Consider the following 15,662-nt stretch of genomic DNA (forward strand, 5'->3'; position numbering starts at 1 on the left):
TGCTATACACTAACAACATAAGATCAGAAAGAGAAATTGAAGAAACAACCCCATATACCATTGCATCAAAAAGAATAAAATACCTAGGAATAAACCTAAGGAGACAAAAGACCTGTACACCGAAAACTATAAGATGCTGATGAAAGAAATCAAAGATGACACAAACAGATGGAAAGATATACCATGTTCTTGGATTAGAACAATCAATACTGTCAAAATAACTATAATACCGAAGGTAATCTACAGATTCAAAGTAATCCGTCTCAAATTACCAATGGCATTTTTCACAGAACTAGAACAAAAAATCTTAAAATTTGTATGGAGAGTCAAAAGACCCCAAAGAGCCAAAGCAATCTTGAGAAAGAAAAACGGAGCTGGAGGAATCAGGCTCCCTGACTTCAGAGTATACAACAAAGCTATAGTCATCAAAACAGTACGGTACTGGCACAAAAACAGAAATATAGATCAATAGAACAGGATAGAGAGCTCAGAAATAAACCCATGCACCTACAGTTAATCTATGACAAGGGAGGCAAGAGTATACAATGCAGGAAAGATAGTCTCTTCAATAAATGGTGCTGGGAAAACTGTACAGCTACATGTAAAAAAAAATGAAATTAGAACATTCTTTAACACCATACACAAAAATAGGCTCTAAATGGATTAAAGACCTAAATGTGAGACCAGACACTATAAAACTCTTAGAGGAAAACATAGGCAGAACACTCTAACATAAATTGCAGCAATATCTTTTTCGAGATGTCTCCCAGAGTAATGTAAATAAAAACAAAAACAAATGGGATCTAATTAAACTCAAAAGCTTTTGCACAACAAAGGAAACCAGAAACAAAAACAAAAAGACAACCCACAGATTGGGAGAAAATATTTGCAAATGATGCAACCAACAAGGGATTAGTCTCCAAAATTTACAAACACCTGATGCGGCTTAATATCATCAAAACAAACAACCCAATCAAAAAATGGGCAGAAGACCTAAATAGACATTTCTACAAAGACATACAGATGGTCAAGAGGCACATGAAAAGAAGTTCAACACCACTAATTATTAGAGAAATGTAAATCAAAACTACAATGAGATATGACCTCAAACCAGTCAAAATAGCTAGCCTCAAAAAATTCACAAACAATAAAGGCTAGAGAGGGCTCCATTCCTGCAGAGAAATGGGAACACTACTACACTCTTAGTAGGAATATAAGTTGGTACAGCCACTATGGAGAACAGTATGGAGGTTCCTTAAAGAACTAAAAATAGAGCTACCATATGATCCTGCAGCCTCTCTCCTGGGCATATAACAAGAGAAAAACATGGTCCAAAAGGATACATGCACCTCAAAGGTCACTGTCTGGCAGTGTTTTTCCTTTCTTAGCGGTGCTGAAGATAATGGTGTTAGCTCACAGTCCAGGCACCTTTGATTTGATGGAATACGATAAATTGCATAGAGAATCACTAAGTTGGGATCTTTCGAACTGGTACTGAATAATGTTATAAAAACTGTCCATTTTTATATCTGGAGAAAACCATGGTTTAAAAGGATACATGCATGCCTATGTTCATAGCAGCACTGTTTACAATAGCCAAGACATGGAAGCAACCTAAATGTCCATCGACAGAGGTATGGATAAAGAAGATGTACATATATACAATGGAATATTACTCAGCAATTAAGAAGAATATACATATATACAATGGAATATTACTCAGCCATTAAAAAGAATGAAATAATGCCATTTGCAGCAACATGGATGGACCTAGAGTTTATCATACTAAGTGAAGTAAGTCAGACAGAGAAAGAGAAACATCATATGATATCACTTATATGTGGAATCTAAAAAGAAATGATACAAGTAAACTTATTTAAAAAACAGAAACAGAGAGATTTAGACAACTAACTTATAGTTACCGGGGGGAAGGGAAAGTTAGGGAGTTTGGGATTGCCATATACACACTGCTATATTTTAAATGGATAACCAATGAGGACCTACTGTATAACATAGGGAATTCTGCTCAATATTATGTAACAAAGTAAATATGAAAAGAATTAGAAAAAGAATAGATACATGTAAATGTATAACTGAATCACTTTGCTGTACACCTGAAACTATCACAACATTGTTAATCAACTATACCCCAATATAAAATAAAGTTTAAAAAAATAAATGATTTAATAATTATGTTTAGCACCTACAAAAAAATTGAAATATATAATCACTGAAATAGAAAAAATCATATAAGTGAGTAATTCTAGATGGACACAAATTAAGAGACCATTAGTTATCTGGAATATAGTGCTAAAAAAGTCACTGAGATCATATTACAGAGAGAGAAAAATTTTTTTTTTTTTTGCAGTACACGGGCCTCTCACTGCTGTGGCCTCTCCTGTTGTGGAGCACAGGCTCTGGACGCGCAGGCTCAGCGGCCATGGTTCACGGGCCCAGCTGCTCCGCGGCATGTGGGATCTTCCCAGACTGGGGCACAAACCCGTGTTCCCTGCATCGGCAGGCGGACTCTCAACCACTGCGCCACCAGGGAAGCCTGAGAGAAAATATTTTTAAACGTATAAGAGAAGTTAAAAAAGACAGAGGAAAAACTGTGAGACTCCCATTTGTGAGGCATCCCAGAGGAGAAACCTAAGGAAATGGTAGAGAATCACATGGCTTCTGAGAACATCTAGAATCAAAGAAAGATGCAAACCCTCTGCTTGAAGATGTATAACAAGTGCCAGGCAAGATAATTCAATAAACTTGCACCCAGATAAATCAAAGTGAATCTCCAACCTAGTAAAGACAACATTTCAAAATTCAGAAAGAACACACCATCTACAATGGGATAATTACACTGAAAGTGGATTTGTCTTCAGCAGAAATACATGTTAGCAAAAAGTAAGCAGTGTCCTCAAATTGTATAGGAAAAACTATGACTCGAAACCATTATACCCTTCAATCACATGAAAGGGGAGATACATTTTTTCAGACACATGAAAACTAAGAGTTTACCCTAAAACCTCATTGAAAGATCTGCTGAAGGACATATTTCAGCAAGATGAAGACAAAGTGAAGCACTGGGATATAAGAGATCACTTACAGCATAGAAACTGGTGAAATAAATCAACTCTAGATTATAAACAATAACAACTATAACTAATGCTTGTGTTTACAAAGGGACCTAAAATTTTAGATAATAAGATGGGTGGGAGAAATTCAGGGAGTAATTCAAACATGCTAAGGGTCTTGCCTTGGTCTACTCATTCATTTAATTTAGAAAATCTTTATAGAGTGGTTAGTATGTGCCAGAAACTGTCATAGGCTTTGGAAATAATGCATAAAGAGAAAAATGGCCTATTTTCGTGGAACTTACATTGTAGTGGGTAAACAAACAAACAAATTATGTGAAATAATGTCAGGGGCTATGATAATTTAAGTAGGATGACCAACAATTCATTTTTGAGAGTGTAACGGGGTACTGGTACTGTTATGCCAGGAAAACCTCCATAAACTGCTACAATCCCCCTACAAACTGATCACCATATGTAGATGTGTTATGTAAGCTTTCAGTGCTGTGATCAAAAAAGACAGTGGATTGAGTATGTTGAGTCTTTGTTATAATAATATGAAATTAGAGGGGACTTCCCTGGTGGTGCAGTGGTTAAGATTCTGTGCCCCTAATGCAGGGGGCCCGGGTTTGATCCCTGGTCAGGGAACTACATTCCACATGCATGCTTCAATTAACAGTTTGCATGCCACAACTAAGGAGCCCATGTGCCACAACTAAGGGGCCTGCCTGATGCATCCAAGACCTGGTGCCACCAAATGAATAATAAATAAATATATTAAAAATAAGGATTGGGGTGAATTTACTTATTTTAAAAAAGTATGAAATTAAATATAAGTTAAAATTTAGGGGTATTTTTTAAAAGAATAGAAATAAAAGCAAGTAGAGAGTAGAAAAAAACTGTATCAATTCAACTAAAAACCAGAAAAGTAAGAAAAACAAAAGTATGGTAAAAAGATAAGTGATTGTGGAAGAAAAGAAATTGTTACTAACAAGACTGGAATTCTTATACCACTCTTCCTGGTATTACACCAGCTTGTCATTATTATTTCCACTTCCTAGCCAATTAGTGAACTCAGGCTTTTGAAGGCTGTATTTTTAAGGGTTTTTTTGTTTCCTGTGAAATATACATTCCATTATATATATAATCAAAATCAAAATTATATAATCAAAATCAATAGGGAAGAGACCTTCAAGATTGCAAAAGAGTAAGATGTGGAGATCACCTTCCTCCCCACAAATACATCAGAAATACATCTACATGTGGAACAACTCCTACAGAACACCTACTGAACGCTGGCAGAAGACCTCAGACTTCCCAAAAGGCAAGAAAATCCCCAGGTACTAGGGTAGAGCAAAAGAAAAAAAAAAAAAAACAGAAACAAAAGAATAGGGACGGGACCTGCATCAGTGGGAGGGAGCTGTGAAGTAGGAAAAGTTTCCACACACTAGGAAGCCCCTTCAGTGGCAAAGACAAGGGGCGGTGGGGGGGAAGCTTCAGAGGCACGGAGGAGAGCTCAGCAACAGGGGTGCAGAGGGCAAAGCAGAGAGATTCCTGCACAGAGGATCAGTGCCAACCAGCACTCACCAGCCTGAGACGCTTGTCTGCTCACCCACCGGGACGGGCGGGAGCTGGGAGATGAGGCTCGGGCTTCGGAGATCGGATCCCAGGGAGAGGACTGGTGTTGGCTGCGGGACCACAGCCTGAAGGGGGCTAGTACACCACAGCTAGCCAAGAGGGAGTCTGGAATAAACTTTGGACCTGCCTAAGAGGCAAGAGACCATTGTTTCATGGTGCGTGAGGAGAGGGGATTCAGAGCACCACCTAAACAAGCTCCAGAGATGGGCGTGAGCCACGGCTATCAGCACGGACACCAGAAACGGGCATGAAAAGCTAAGCCTGCTGCTGCAGCCACCAAGAAGCCTCTGTGCAAGCACAGGTCACTATCCACATCTCCCCTCCTGGGAGCCTGTGCAGCCTGCCACTGCCAGGGTCCTGTGAAACAGGGACAACATCCCCAGGAAAACACACAGCATGCCTCAGGCTATTGCAATGTCACATTAGCTTCTGCTGCCCCAGGCTCACACCGTATTCCATACCGCTCCCACCCACTGGCCTTATGAGGCACAGCCCCCTAATCAGCTGCTCCTTTAACCCCGACTGGTCTGAGGGAAGAACAGACGCCCTCAGGCGACCTAAACACAGAGGCAGGGCCAAATCCAAAGCTGAACCCCAGGTTCTGGGCGAACAAAGAAAAGAAAGGGAAATTTCTTTCAGCAGCCTCAGGGGCAGTGGATTAAATCTGCACAATCAACTTGACGTACCCTGCATCTGTGGAATACCTGAATAGACAACGAATCATCCAAAACTGAGGCAGTGGACTTTGGGAGCAACGATACATTTTTTTCCTTTTTCTCCTTTTGTGAGTGTGTATGTGTATGCTTCTTTGTGTGATTTTGTCTGTAGAGCTTTGTTTTTACCATTTGTCCTGGGGTTCTGTCTGTCCATTTTTAAATTACTTTTAAATTATTTTTTATTTTAATAACTTTATTTTATTTTATTCCTTCCTCCCTCCCTCCTTCCCTTCCATCCATTTTTTCTCCCGTTTCTTCTGAGCCATGTGACTGACAGAGTCTTGGTGCTCCGGCTGGCCTCTGAGATGGGAGAGCCGAGTTCAGGACATTGGTCTATCATAGGCCTCCTGGCTACATGTAATGTCAAGTGGCAAAAGATCTCCCAGAGACCTCCATCTCAACGTTAAGACCCAGCTCCACTCAACGACTAGCAGGCTACAGTGCTGGACACGCTATGCCAAACAACTAGCAAGACAGGAACACAACACCACCCATTAGCAGAGAGGCTGCCTAAAATCATAATAAGGTCACAGACACCCCAAAACACACCATCACACGTGGTCCTGCTCGCCAGAAAGACAAGATCCAGCCTCATCCACCAGAACACAGGCAGTAGTCCCCTCCACCAGGAAACCTACACAACCCACTGAACCAACCTTAGCCACTAGGGGCAGACACCAAAAACAATGGGAACTACGAACCTGAAGCCTGCGAAAAGGAGACCCCAAACACAGTAAGTTAAGCAAAATGAGAAAACAGAGAAACACACAGCAGATGAAGAAGCAAGGTAAAAACGCACCAGACCAAACAAATGAGGAGGAAACAGGCACTCTACCTGCATAAGAATTCAGAGTAATGATAGGAAAGGTGATACAAAATATTGGAAATAGAATAAATACAAGAAACGTTTAACAAGGACGTTTGTAAAGAGCAAACAAACAATGATGAACAACACAATAAATGAAATTAAAAATTCTCTAGCAGGAATCAATAGCAGAATAACTGAAGCAGAAGAATGGATAAGTGACCTGGATTACAAACGAGTGGAAATAACTACTGCAGAATTATTCAAAAAATAATTTCAGGGGCTTCCCTCATGGCACAGTGGTTGAGAGTCTGCCTGCCGATGCAGGGGACGCGGGTTCATGCCCCGGTCCAGGAGGATCCCACATGCCATGGAGCGGCTGGGCCTGGTGAGCCATGGCCGCTGAGCCTGTGCGTCCAGAGCCTGTGCTCCACAGCGGGAGAGGCCACAACAGTGGGAGGCCCGCGTACCACACACACACAAAAAAATTTCTGCAGAATACAGAAAAAAGAATGAAAATAATTGAGGAGAGTTTCAGAGACCTGTGGGACAACATTAAACACAAGAACATTCGAATTATAGGAGTAGCAGAACAAGAGAGAAAGAAAGAGACTGAGAAAATATTTGAAGAGATTATAGTTGAAAACTTCCCTAATATGGGAGAGTAAATAAGTGAAGGAAGCACAGAGAGTCCCATAAGGACAAATCCAAGGAGAAACATGCCAAAAACCATATTAATCACATTATCAAAAATTAAATACAAAGAAAAACTATTAAAAGCAGCAAGAGAAAAAAAAACTAATAACATAAAAGGGAATCCCCATAAGGTTAGGAGCTGATCTTTCAGCAGGAACTGTGCAAGCCAGAAGGGAGTGCAAGGAATATTTAAAGTGATGAAAGGGAAAAACCAACAACGAAGATTACTGTACCCAGCAAGGACCTCATTCAGATTCTACAGGGAAATTAAAACCTTTACAGACAAGCAAAAGCTAAGAGAATTCAGCACCACAAAACCAGCTTTACAACAAATGCTAAAGGAACTTCTCTAGGCAGGAAACACAAGAGAAGGAAAAGACCTACAATAACAAACCAGAAACAATTAAGAAAACGGTAATAGGAACACACATATTGATAACTACCTTAAATGTAAATGGATTAAATGCTCCAACCAAAAGATGTAGACTGGCTGAATGGATACAAAAACAAGACCCATATGTATGTTGTCTAAAAGAGACCCACTTCAGATCTAGGGACACATACAGGCTGAAAGTGAAGGGACGGAAAAAGATATTCCATGGAAATGTAAATCAAAAGAAAGCTGGAGTATCAATTCTCATATCAGACAAAATAGACTTTAAAATAAAGACTATTACAACAAACAAATAAGGACACTACATAATGATCAAGGGATCAATCCAAGAAGAAGAAATAACAATCGTAAATATTTATGCATCCAACATAGGAGAACATCAATACATAAGGCAAACATTAACATCCATAAAAGGGGAAAGTGACAATAACACAATAATAGTAGGGGACTAACACCCCACTTTCACCAATGGACAGATTATCCAAAATGAAAATAAATAAGGAAACACAAGCTTTAAATGATACATTAAACAAGATGGACTTAATTGATATTTATAGGACATTCCATCCAAAAACAACAGAATACACTTTCTTCTCAAGCGCTCAAGGAACATTCTCCAGGATAGACCATACCTTGGGTCACAAATCAAGCCTTGGTAAGTTTAAGAAAATTGAAATCATATCAAGTATCTTTTCCGACCACAACGCTATGAGACTAGATTTCAATTACAGGAAAAAATCTGTAAAAAATACAAATACATGGAGGTTAAACAATACACTAATAACCAAGAGATCCCAGAAGAAATCAAAGAGGAAATCAAAGAATATCTGGAAACAAATGACCATGAAAAAAACGATGACCCAAAACCTATGAGATGTAGCAAGAGCAGTTCTAAGAGGGAAGTTTATTGCAATACAATCATACCTCAAGAAACAAGAAATATCTCAAATAAACAAGCTAAACTTACACCTAAAGCAATTAGAGAAACAAGAACCAAAAAAAGCCCAAAGTTAGCAGAAGGAAAGAAATCATAAAGATGAAATCGTAAAAAAATGAAAAAGAAATGAAGAAAACAATAGCAAAGATCAATAAAACTAAATGCTGGTTGTTTGAGAAGATAAACAAAATTGATAAACCATTAGACTCATAAAGAAAAAAAGGGAGAAGACTCAAATCAATAGAATTAGAAATGAAATAGGAGAAGTAACAATTGACACTGCAGAAATACAAAGGATGATGAGAGATTACTACAAGCAACACTATGCCAATAAAATGGACAACCTGGAAGAAATGAACAAATTCGTAGAAAATCACAACCTTCCAAGACTGAACCAGGACGAAATAGAAAAAATAAACAGACCAATCACAGCACTGAAACTGAGACTGTGATTAAAAATTTTCCAACAAACAAAAGCAAAGGATGAGATGGCTTCACAGGCAAATTCTATCAAACATTTATAGAAGAGCTAACACCTATTCTTCCCAAACTCTTCCAAAATATACCAGATGGAGGAACACTCCCAAACTTATTCTACGAAGCCACCGTCACCCTGATACCAAAAGCAGACAACGATGTCACAAAGAAAGAAAACTATAGGCCAATATCACTGATAAATATAGATGCAAAAATCCTCAACAAAATACTAGCAAACAGAATCCAGCAGCACATTAAAAGGATCATACACCATGATCAAGTGGGGTTTATCCCAGGAATGCAAGGATTCTTCAATATATGGACATCAATCAATGTCATACACCATATTAACAAATTAAGGAAAACACCATATGATCATCTCAATAGATGCAGAAAAATCTTTCGACAAAATTCAACACCCATTTATGATAAAAACCCTTCAGAAACTAGGCATAGAGGGAACTTACCTTAGCATAATAAAGACCATATATATCAAACCCACTGCCAACATTGTTCTCAATGGTGAAATACTGAAACCATTTCTGCTAAGATCAGCAGCAAGATGGGGTTGTCCACTCTCACCACTATTATTCAACATAGTTTTGGAACTTTTAGCCACAGCAATCAGAGAAGAAAAGGAAATAAAAGGAATCCAAATTGGAAAAGAAGAAATAAATTTGTCACTGTTTGCAGATGACATGATACTATACAAAGAGAATCCTAAAGACTCTACCAGACAACTACTAGAGCTAATCAATGAATTTGGTAAAGTAGCAAGATACAAAATTAATGCACAGAAATCTCTTGCAATCCTATACCCTAATGATGAAAAATATAAAAGAGAAATTAAAGAAACACTCGCATTTACCATTGCAACCAGAAGAATAAAATTCCTAGGAAAAAACCTGCTTAAGGAGACAAAAGACCTGTATGCAGAAAACCTTAAGACACTGATGAAAGAAATTAAAGATGATACCAACAAACGGAGAGATATACCATTCTCTGGGATTGGAAGAATCAACATAGTCAAAATGACTATACTACCCAGAGCAATCTACAGATTCAATGAACTCCTTATCAAACTACCAATGGCATTTTTCACAGAACTAGAACAAAAAATTTCACAATTTGTATGGAACACAAAAGACCCTGAATAGCTAAAGCAATCTTGAGAAAGAAAAACAGAGCTGGAGGAATCAGGCTCCCTGACTTCAGACTATACTACAAAGCTAAAGTAATCAAGACAGTATTGTTCTGGCACAAAAACAGAAATAGAGATCAATGGAAAAGGATAGAAAGCCCAGAGATAAACCCACACAATACGGTCACCTTGTTTTTGATAAAGGAGGCAAGAATATACAATGGAGAAAAGACAACCTCTTCGATAAGTGGTGCTGGGAAAACTGGACAGCTACATTTAAAAGAATGAAATTAGAACAGTCCCTAACACCATACACAAAAATAAACTCCAAATGTATTAAAGACCTAAATGTAAGGCCAGACACTATAAAACTCTTAGAGGAAAACATAGGCAGAACACTCTATGACATAAATCAGAGCAAGATCCTTTTTGACCCAACTCCTAGAGTAACCAAAATAAAAACAAAAATAAACAAATGGGACCTAATGAAACTGAAAAGCTTTTGCACAGCAAAGGAAACCATAAACAAGATGAAAAGACAACCTTCAGAATGGGAGAGAATATTTGCCAATGTAGCAACTGACAAAGGATTAATCTCCAAAATTTACAAGCAGCTCATGCAGCTCAATATCAAAAAAACAAACAACCCAATCCAAAAAATGGGCAGAAGACGTAGACAGACATTTCTCCAAAGAAGATAAACAGATTACCAACAAACACATGAAAGGATGCTCAACATCACTAATCATTAGAGAAATGCAAATCAAAACTTCATTGAGGTATCACCTCACAACAGTCAGAATGGCCATCATCAAAAAATCTAGAAACAATAAATGCTGGAGAGGGTATGGAGAAAAGGGAAACCTCTTGTACTGTTGGTGGGAATGTAAATTGATACAGACACTATGGAAAACAGTATGGACGTTCCTTAAAAACCTAAAAAGAGAACTACCATACGATCCAGCAATCCAACTACTGGGCACCTACCCTGAGAAAACCATAATTCAAAAAGAGTCATGAACCGCAATGTTCATTGCAGCTTTATTTACAATAGCCAGGACATGGAAGCAACCTAAGTGTCCATAGACAGATGAATGGATGAAGAAGATATGGCACACATATACAATGGAATATTACTCAACCATAAAAAGAAACAAAATTGAGTTATTTGTAGTGGATGGGCCTAGGGTCTGTCATACAGAGTGATGTAAGTCAGAAAGAGAAAAACAAATACCATATGCTAACACATATATATGGAATCTAAGAAAAAAAAAAGGGTCATGAAGAACCTAAGGGTAAGACTGGAATAAAGACACAGACATACTAGAGCTTGGACTTGAGGATATGGGGAGGAGGAATGGTAAGCTTTGACAAAGTGAGAGGGTGGCATGGACATATATACACTACCAAATGTAAAATAGATAGCTAGTGGGAAGCAGTCTCAGAGCACAGGGAGATGAGCTATGTGGTGTGTGACCACCTAGAGGGGTGGGATAGGGAGGGTCGGAGGGAGGGAGACGCAAGAGGGAAGAGATGTGGGAACATATGTATATGTATAGCTGATTCACTTTGTTATGAAGCAGAAACTAACACACCATTGTAAAGCAATTATACTCCAATAAGGATGTTAAAAAATTTATATATATATATATATATATATGCAAACTAAATTCAAGAACATGTTCAAAGAATTATACACCATGAACAACTGGGATTTACCCTTGTGCTGCTATGACAGTTCAACACACAGACATCAACAAGTGTAACTCGTCACACTAATAGCGTGAAAGACGAAAACCACATGATCATCTCATTTGATGTAGAAAACCAGCGGACAAAATACATTCTTTCATGATAAAAGTCCTCAACAGTGTGGGTACAGAAGGAAAACACGTCAACACAGTAAAGGTCATATAGCACAAACTCACAGCTAATATTATACTCGATTGGTAAAAAAAAAAACTGAAAGGTTTCCCTCTAAGATCAGGAACAAGACAAGGATGCCCACTCTCACTATTTTTATTCAGTATAATCCTGGAAGTACAAGCCAGAGCAATTGGGTAAGATAAAGCAATAAAATGCATCCCAATTCGAAAGGAAGAAGTAGAAAACCCAAATACACAACCAGAAATCTACTGGAGCTAGTCAATGATTTCAGTAAATTTGCAGGATATAAAATCCATACTCAGAAATCAGTTGCTTTTTTATATACTAATAATGAAACATCTAAAAAAGAAATTTTAAAACTACCCCTTTCATAACAGCATAAAAAACAATAAGATACATAAACATAAATTTAACCAAGGAAGTGAATGATGTGTACAATGAAAATTACAAGATTTTGTTGAAAGAAATTGAAGACACAAACAAATAGAAAGATATTTCCTGTTGATGGGTTGAAATAATTAATATTGTTAAATTGCCCATGCCACCCAAAGCCACCTATAGATTCAACACAATCCTTAACAAAATTCCATTGTCATTCTTCACAGAAACAGTAAAAAAATATTTTTCATTTATATGGAACCACAAATTACCACAAATAGCAAAAACAAACTTGAGGGAAAGAAACAAATCCAGAGGCATCATACTTCCTGATATCAAACTATAGTACAAAGTTTTAGTAACCAAAACTCTATCTTACTGGTATGAAAATAGGCATATAGACCAATGGACCAGAATAGAGAGCCCAGAATTAAATCACCACATATACAGTAAACTAATATCCAACAAGGAAGTGAAAATATCCAATGGGGAGACGATAGTCTCTTCAACAAATGGTGTTGGGAAAACTGGATAAATACATGAGAAAATTGAAAGACGACCCCAATCTTACACCACCCTCACAAACTAGAAATGGATCAAAGACTTAAATATGAGACCTGATACTGTAAAACTCCTAAAAAAATGTAGGTAAGAAGCTCCTTGACCTTGTTCTTGGCAATGATTTCTTTTTTTCTTTCTTTTTTTTTGTTTAAAAATTTCTTTCTTTCCTTATTTTTGGCTGTGTTGGGTCTTCGTTGCTGTGTGAGGGCTTTCTCCAGTTGCAGCGAGTGGGGGCCACTCTTCATTGCGGTGCACAGGCCTCTCACTGTCACGGCCTCTCCCATTGTGGAGCACAGGCTCCAGACGTGCAGGCTCAGTAGTTGTGGCTCACGGGCTTAGTTGCTCCATAGCATGTGGGATCTTCCCAGACCAGGGCATGAACCCATGTCCCCTGCATTGGCAGGCAGATTCTTAACCACTGTGCCACCAGGGAAGCCCGGCAATGATTTCTTAGATATGATATCAAAAGCCAAAAATCAACCAGTAGGACTACATTAAACTCAAAATCTTCTGCACAGCAAAACAAACAAGCAAACAATTTAAATGGAAAGACAACCTATAGAATTGGAGAAAATATTTGCAAACCACATATCAGATTAGGGGTAAATATCTAAAGTATATAAAGAACTCATGCAGGACTTCCCTGGTGGTGCAGTGGTTGAGAATCTGCCTGCCAATGCAGGGGACACAGGTTCCGTCCCTGGTCTGGGAAGATCTCACATGCCACAAAGCAACTAAGTGTGTGAACCACAATTACCGAGACTGTGCTCTAGAGCCCACAAGCCACAACTACTGAAGTCCATGCACCCTAGAGCCTATGCTCTGCAACAAGAGAAGCCACCACAATGAGAAGCCCATGCACCACAAGGAAGAGCAGCCTCCACTCGCTGCAACTAGAGAAAGCCCGTGCACATCAATGAAGACCCGATGCAGCCAAAAAATAAAAAATAAAAAACAACTCATACAACTCAATAACAACAACAACAGAAGATCCAACTAAAAAATGGACAGAGGAACTAAATAGTCATTTTTCCAAAGAAGACAACCAAATGGCCAAAGTACATTAAAATGTACTCAACATCACTAATCATCAGGGAAATGCAAATCAAAACCACAATGAGATATCACCACACGCCTGTTAGCATGGCTATCTCCCAGAAGACAAGAGATAACAAGTGTTGGTGAGAATGCGTAGGAAAGGGAACACTTGTACACTGTTGGTGGGAAGGTAAATTGTTTCAGCTACTATGTAAAATAATATGGTGGTTCCTCAAAAAATTTAAAATAGAACTATCATAGATAAAGCAATTCCACCTCGGGGTGTATACCCATAGGAAATGAAAACAGGATATCAAAGAGATGTATGCAGTCCCATGTTTATGGCAGCAGTATTCACAATAGAGAAGATATGGAAACACTCTAGGTGCCCATCAAGGGATAAATGGATAAAGAAGATGTGGTGCTTATACATACAAAAATATTATTCAGCCATGAGGAAGAAGGAAATCTTGCCATTTTCTCCATGGACAAGCCTTGAGAACATTATGTTAAGTGAGATAAGTTGGACAAAGAAAGACAAATACTGTATAGTATCAAAGACAAATACTGTATAGTATCACTTATGTGTGGAATCTGAAAAAGCCAACTTGTAAAAACAGAGGAAAAGGGTGGTTACCAGAGGCTGTTGAATGGGGGAATAGAAGAGATGTTTTATAAGGATACAAATTTGCAGCTAGTAGTAAATAAGCCCTAGAGATCTAATACACAGTATAGTAAATATAGGCAAAAATATTGTATTATAGACTTTTCACTCTGTAAAAGGCTACTTCCTAATTATTCTGGTCACAAAAAAGAAATGATAATTATGTCACATGATAGAGGTGTTAACTATCACTGCTATGGCAATCATATTACAACATACAAATGTATCAAAATCAACATGTTGTACACCTTAAATTTATACAGTGTTGTATGACAAATATATTTCAAATTTAAAAAGCCAATACAAAATTTCACACAGAAATGCAAAGGACCCAGAACAATCAAATCTTGAAAGAGAAAACCAAAGCTGAAGGACTCACACTTCTCAATTTCAAAACTTAAACTGTAAACATACAATTCTGAAGATAGTGTGGTACTGGCATAAAAATAGACATAAATATCAATGCAATAGAATTGAGAATCCAGAAATAAATCCTCGAGTTTATAGTCAATTAACACAGAACTTGACAGGATTACAAAATTCATGGGGGAAACAACAGTCTTTCTAGCAAATGCTGTAGGGACAACTGGATATTCCCATGCAAAGGTTGAATTCAACCCCTTCCTTACACCATTTACAAAAATTAACTCTAAGTTAGTTAAAGTCCTAAAATAAGAACTAAAACTATAAAATTTGTGGAAGAATTTAGGCATTGGTATTTTAGCTGTATCACAAAAGGACAAGCACAGAGGAAAATATAAAGATTCATAAAAGTTAAAAGCATTTGTGAATCAAAGGACACTATCAAGCATTTGTGAATCAAAGGACACTATCAAGACAGAGCTGAGGAAATTGGCAGAAGAGTAAGACGCGGAGATCACCTTCTTCTCCACAGATACATCAGAAATCATTCTACACGTGGAACTGCTCCTATAGAACACCCATTGAACGCTGGCAGAAGATCTCAGACCTCCCAAAAGGCAAGAAACTCCCCACATATCTGGGTAGGGAAAAAGAAAAAACAGAGACAAAAGAATAGGGATGGGACGTGCACCAGTGGGAGGGAGCTGTGAAGGAGGAAAGGTTTCCGCACACTAGGAGCCCCTTCGCAGGCGGAGACTGTGGGTGGCAGAGGGGGGAAGCTTCGGAGCCACGGAGGAGAGCACAGCAACAGGGGTGTGAAGGGCAAAGTGGAGAGATTCCCGCACAGAGGATCGGTGCCGACCGGCACTCACCAGCCTGAGAGGCTTGTCTGCTCT

This window comes from Aethalodelphis obliquidens, unplaced genomic scaffold (genome assembly GCF_003676395.1).
Source record: "Aethalodelphis obliquidens isolate GAN/ISIS:26980383/991018 unplaced genomic scaffold, ASM367639v1 scaffold87, whole genome shotgun sequence".
In the NCBI taxonomy this organism is placed as follows: Eukaryota; Metazoa; Chordata; class Mammalia; order Artiodactyla; family Delphinidae; genus Aethalodelphis; species Aethalodelphis obliquidens.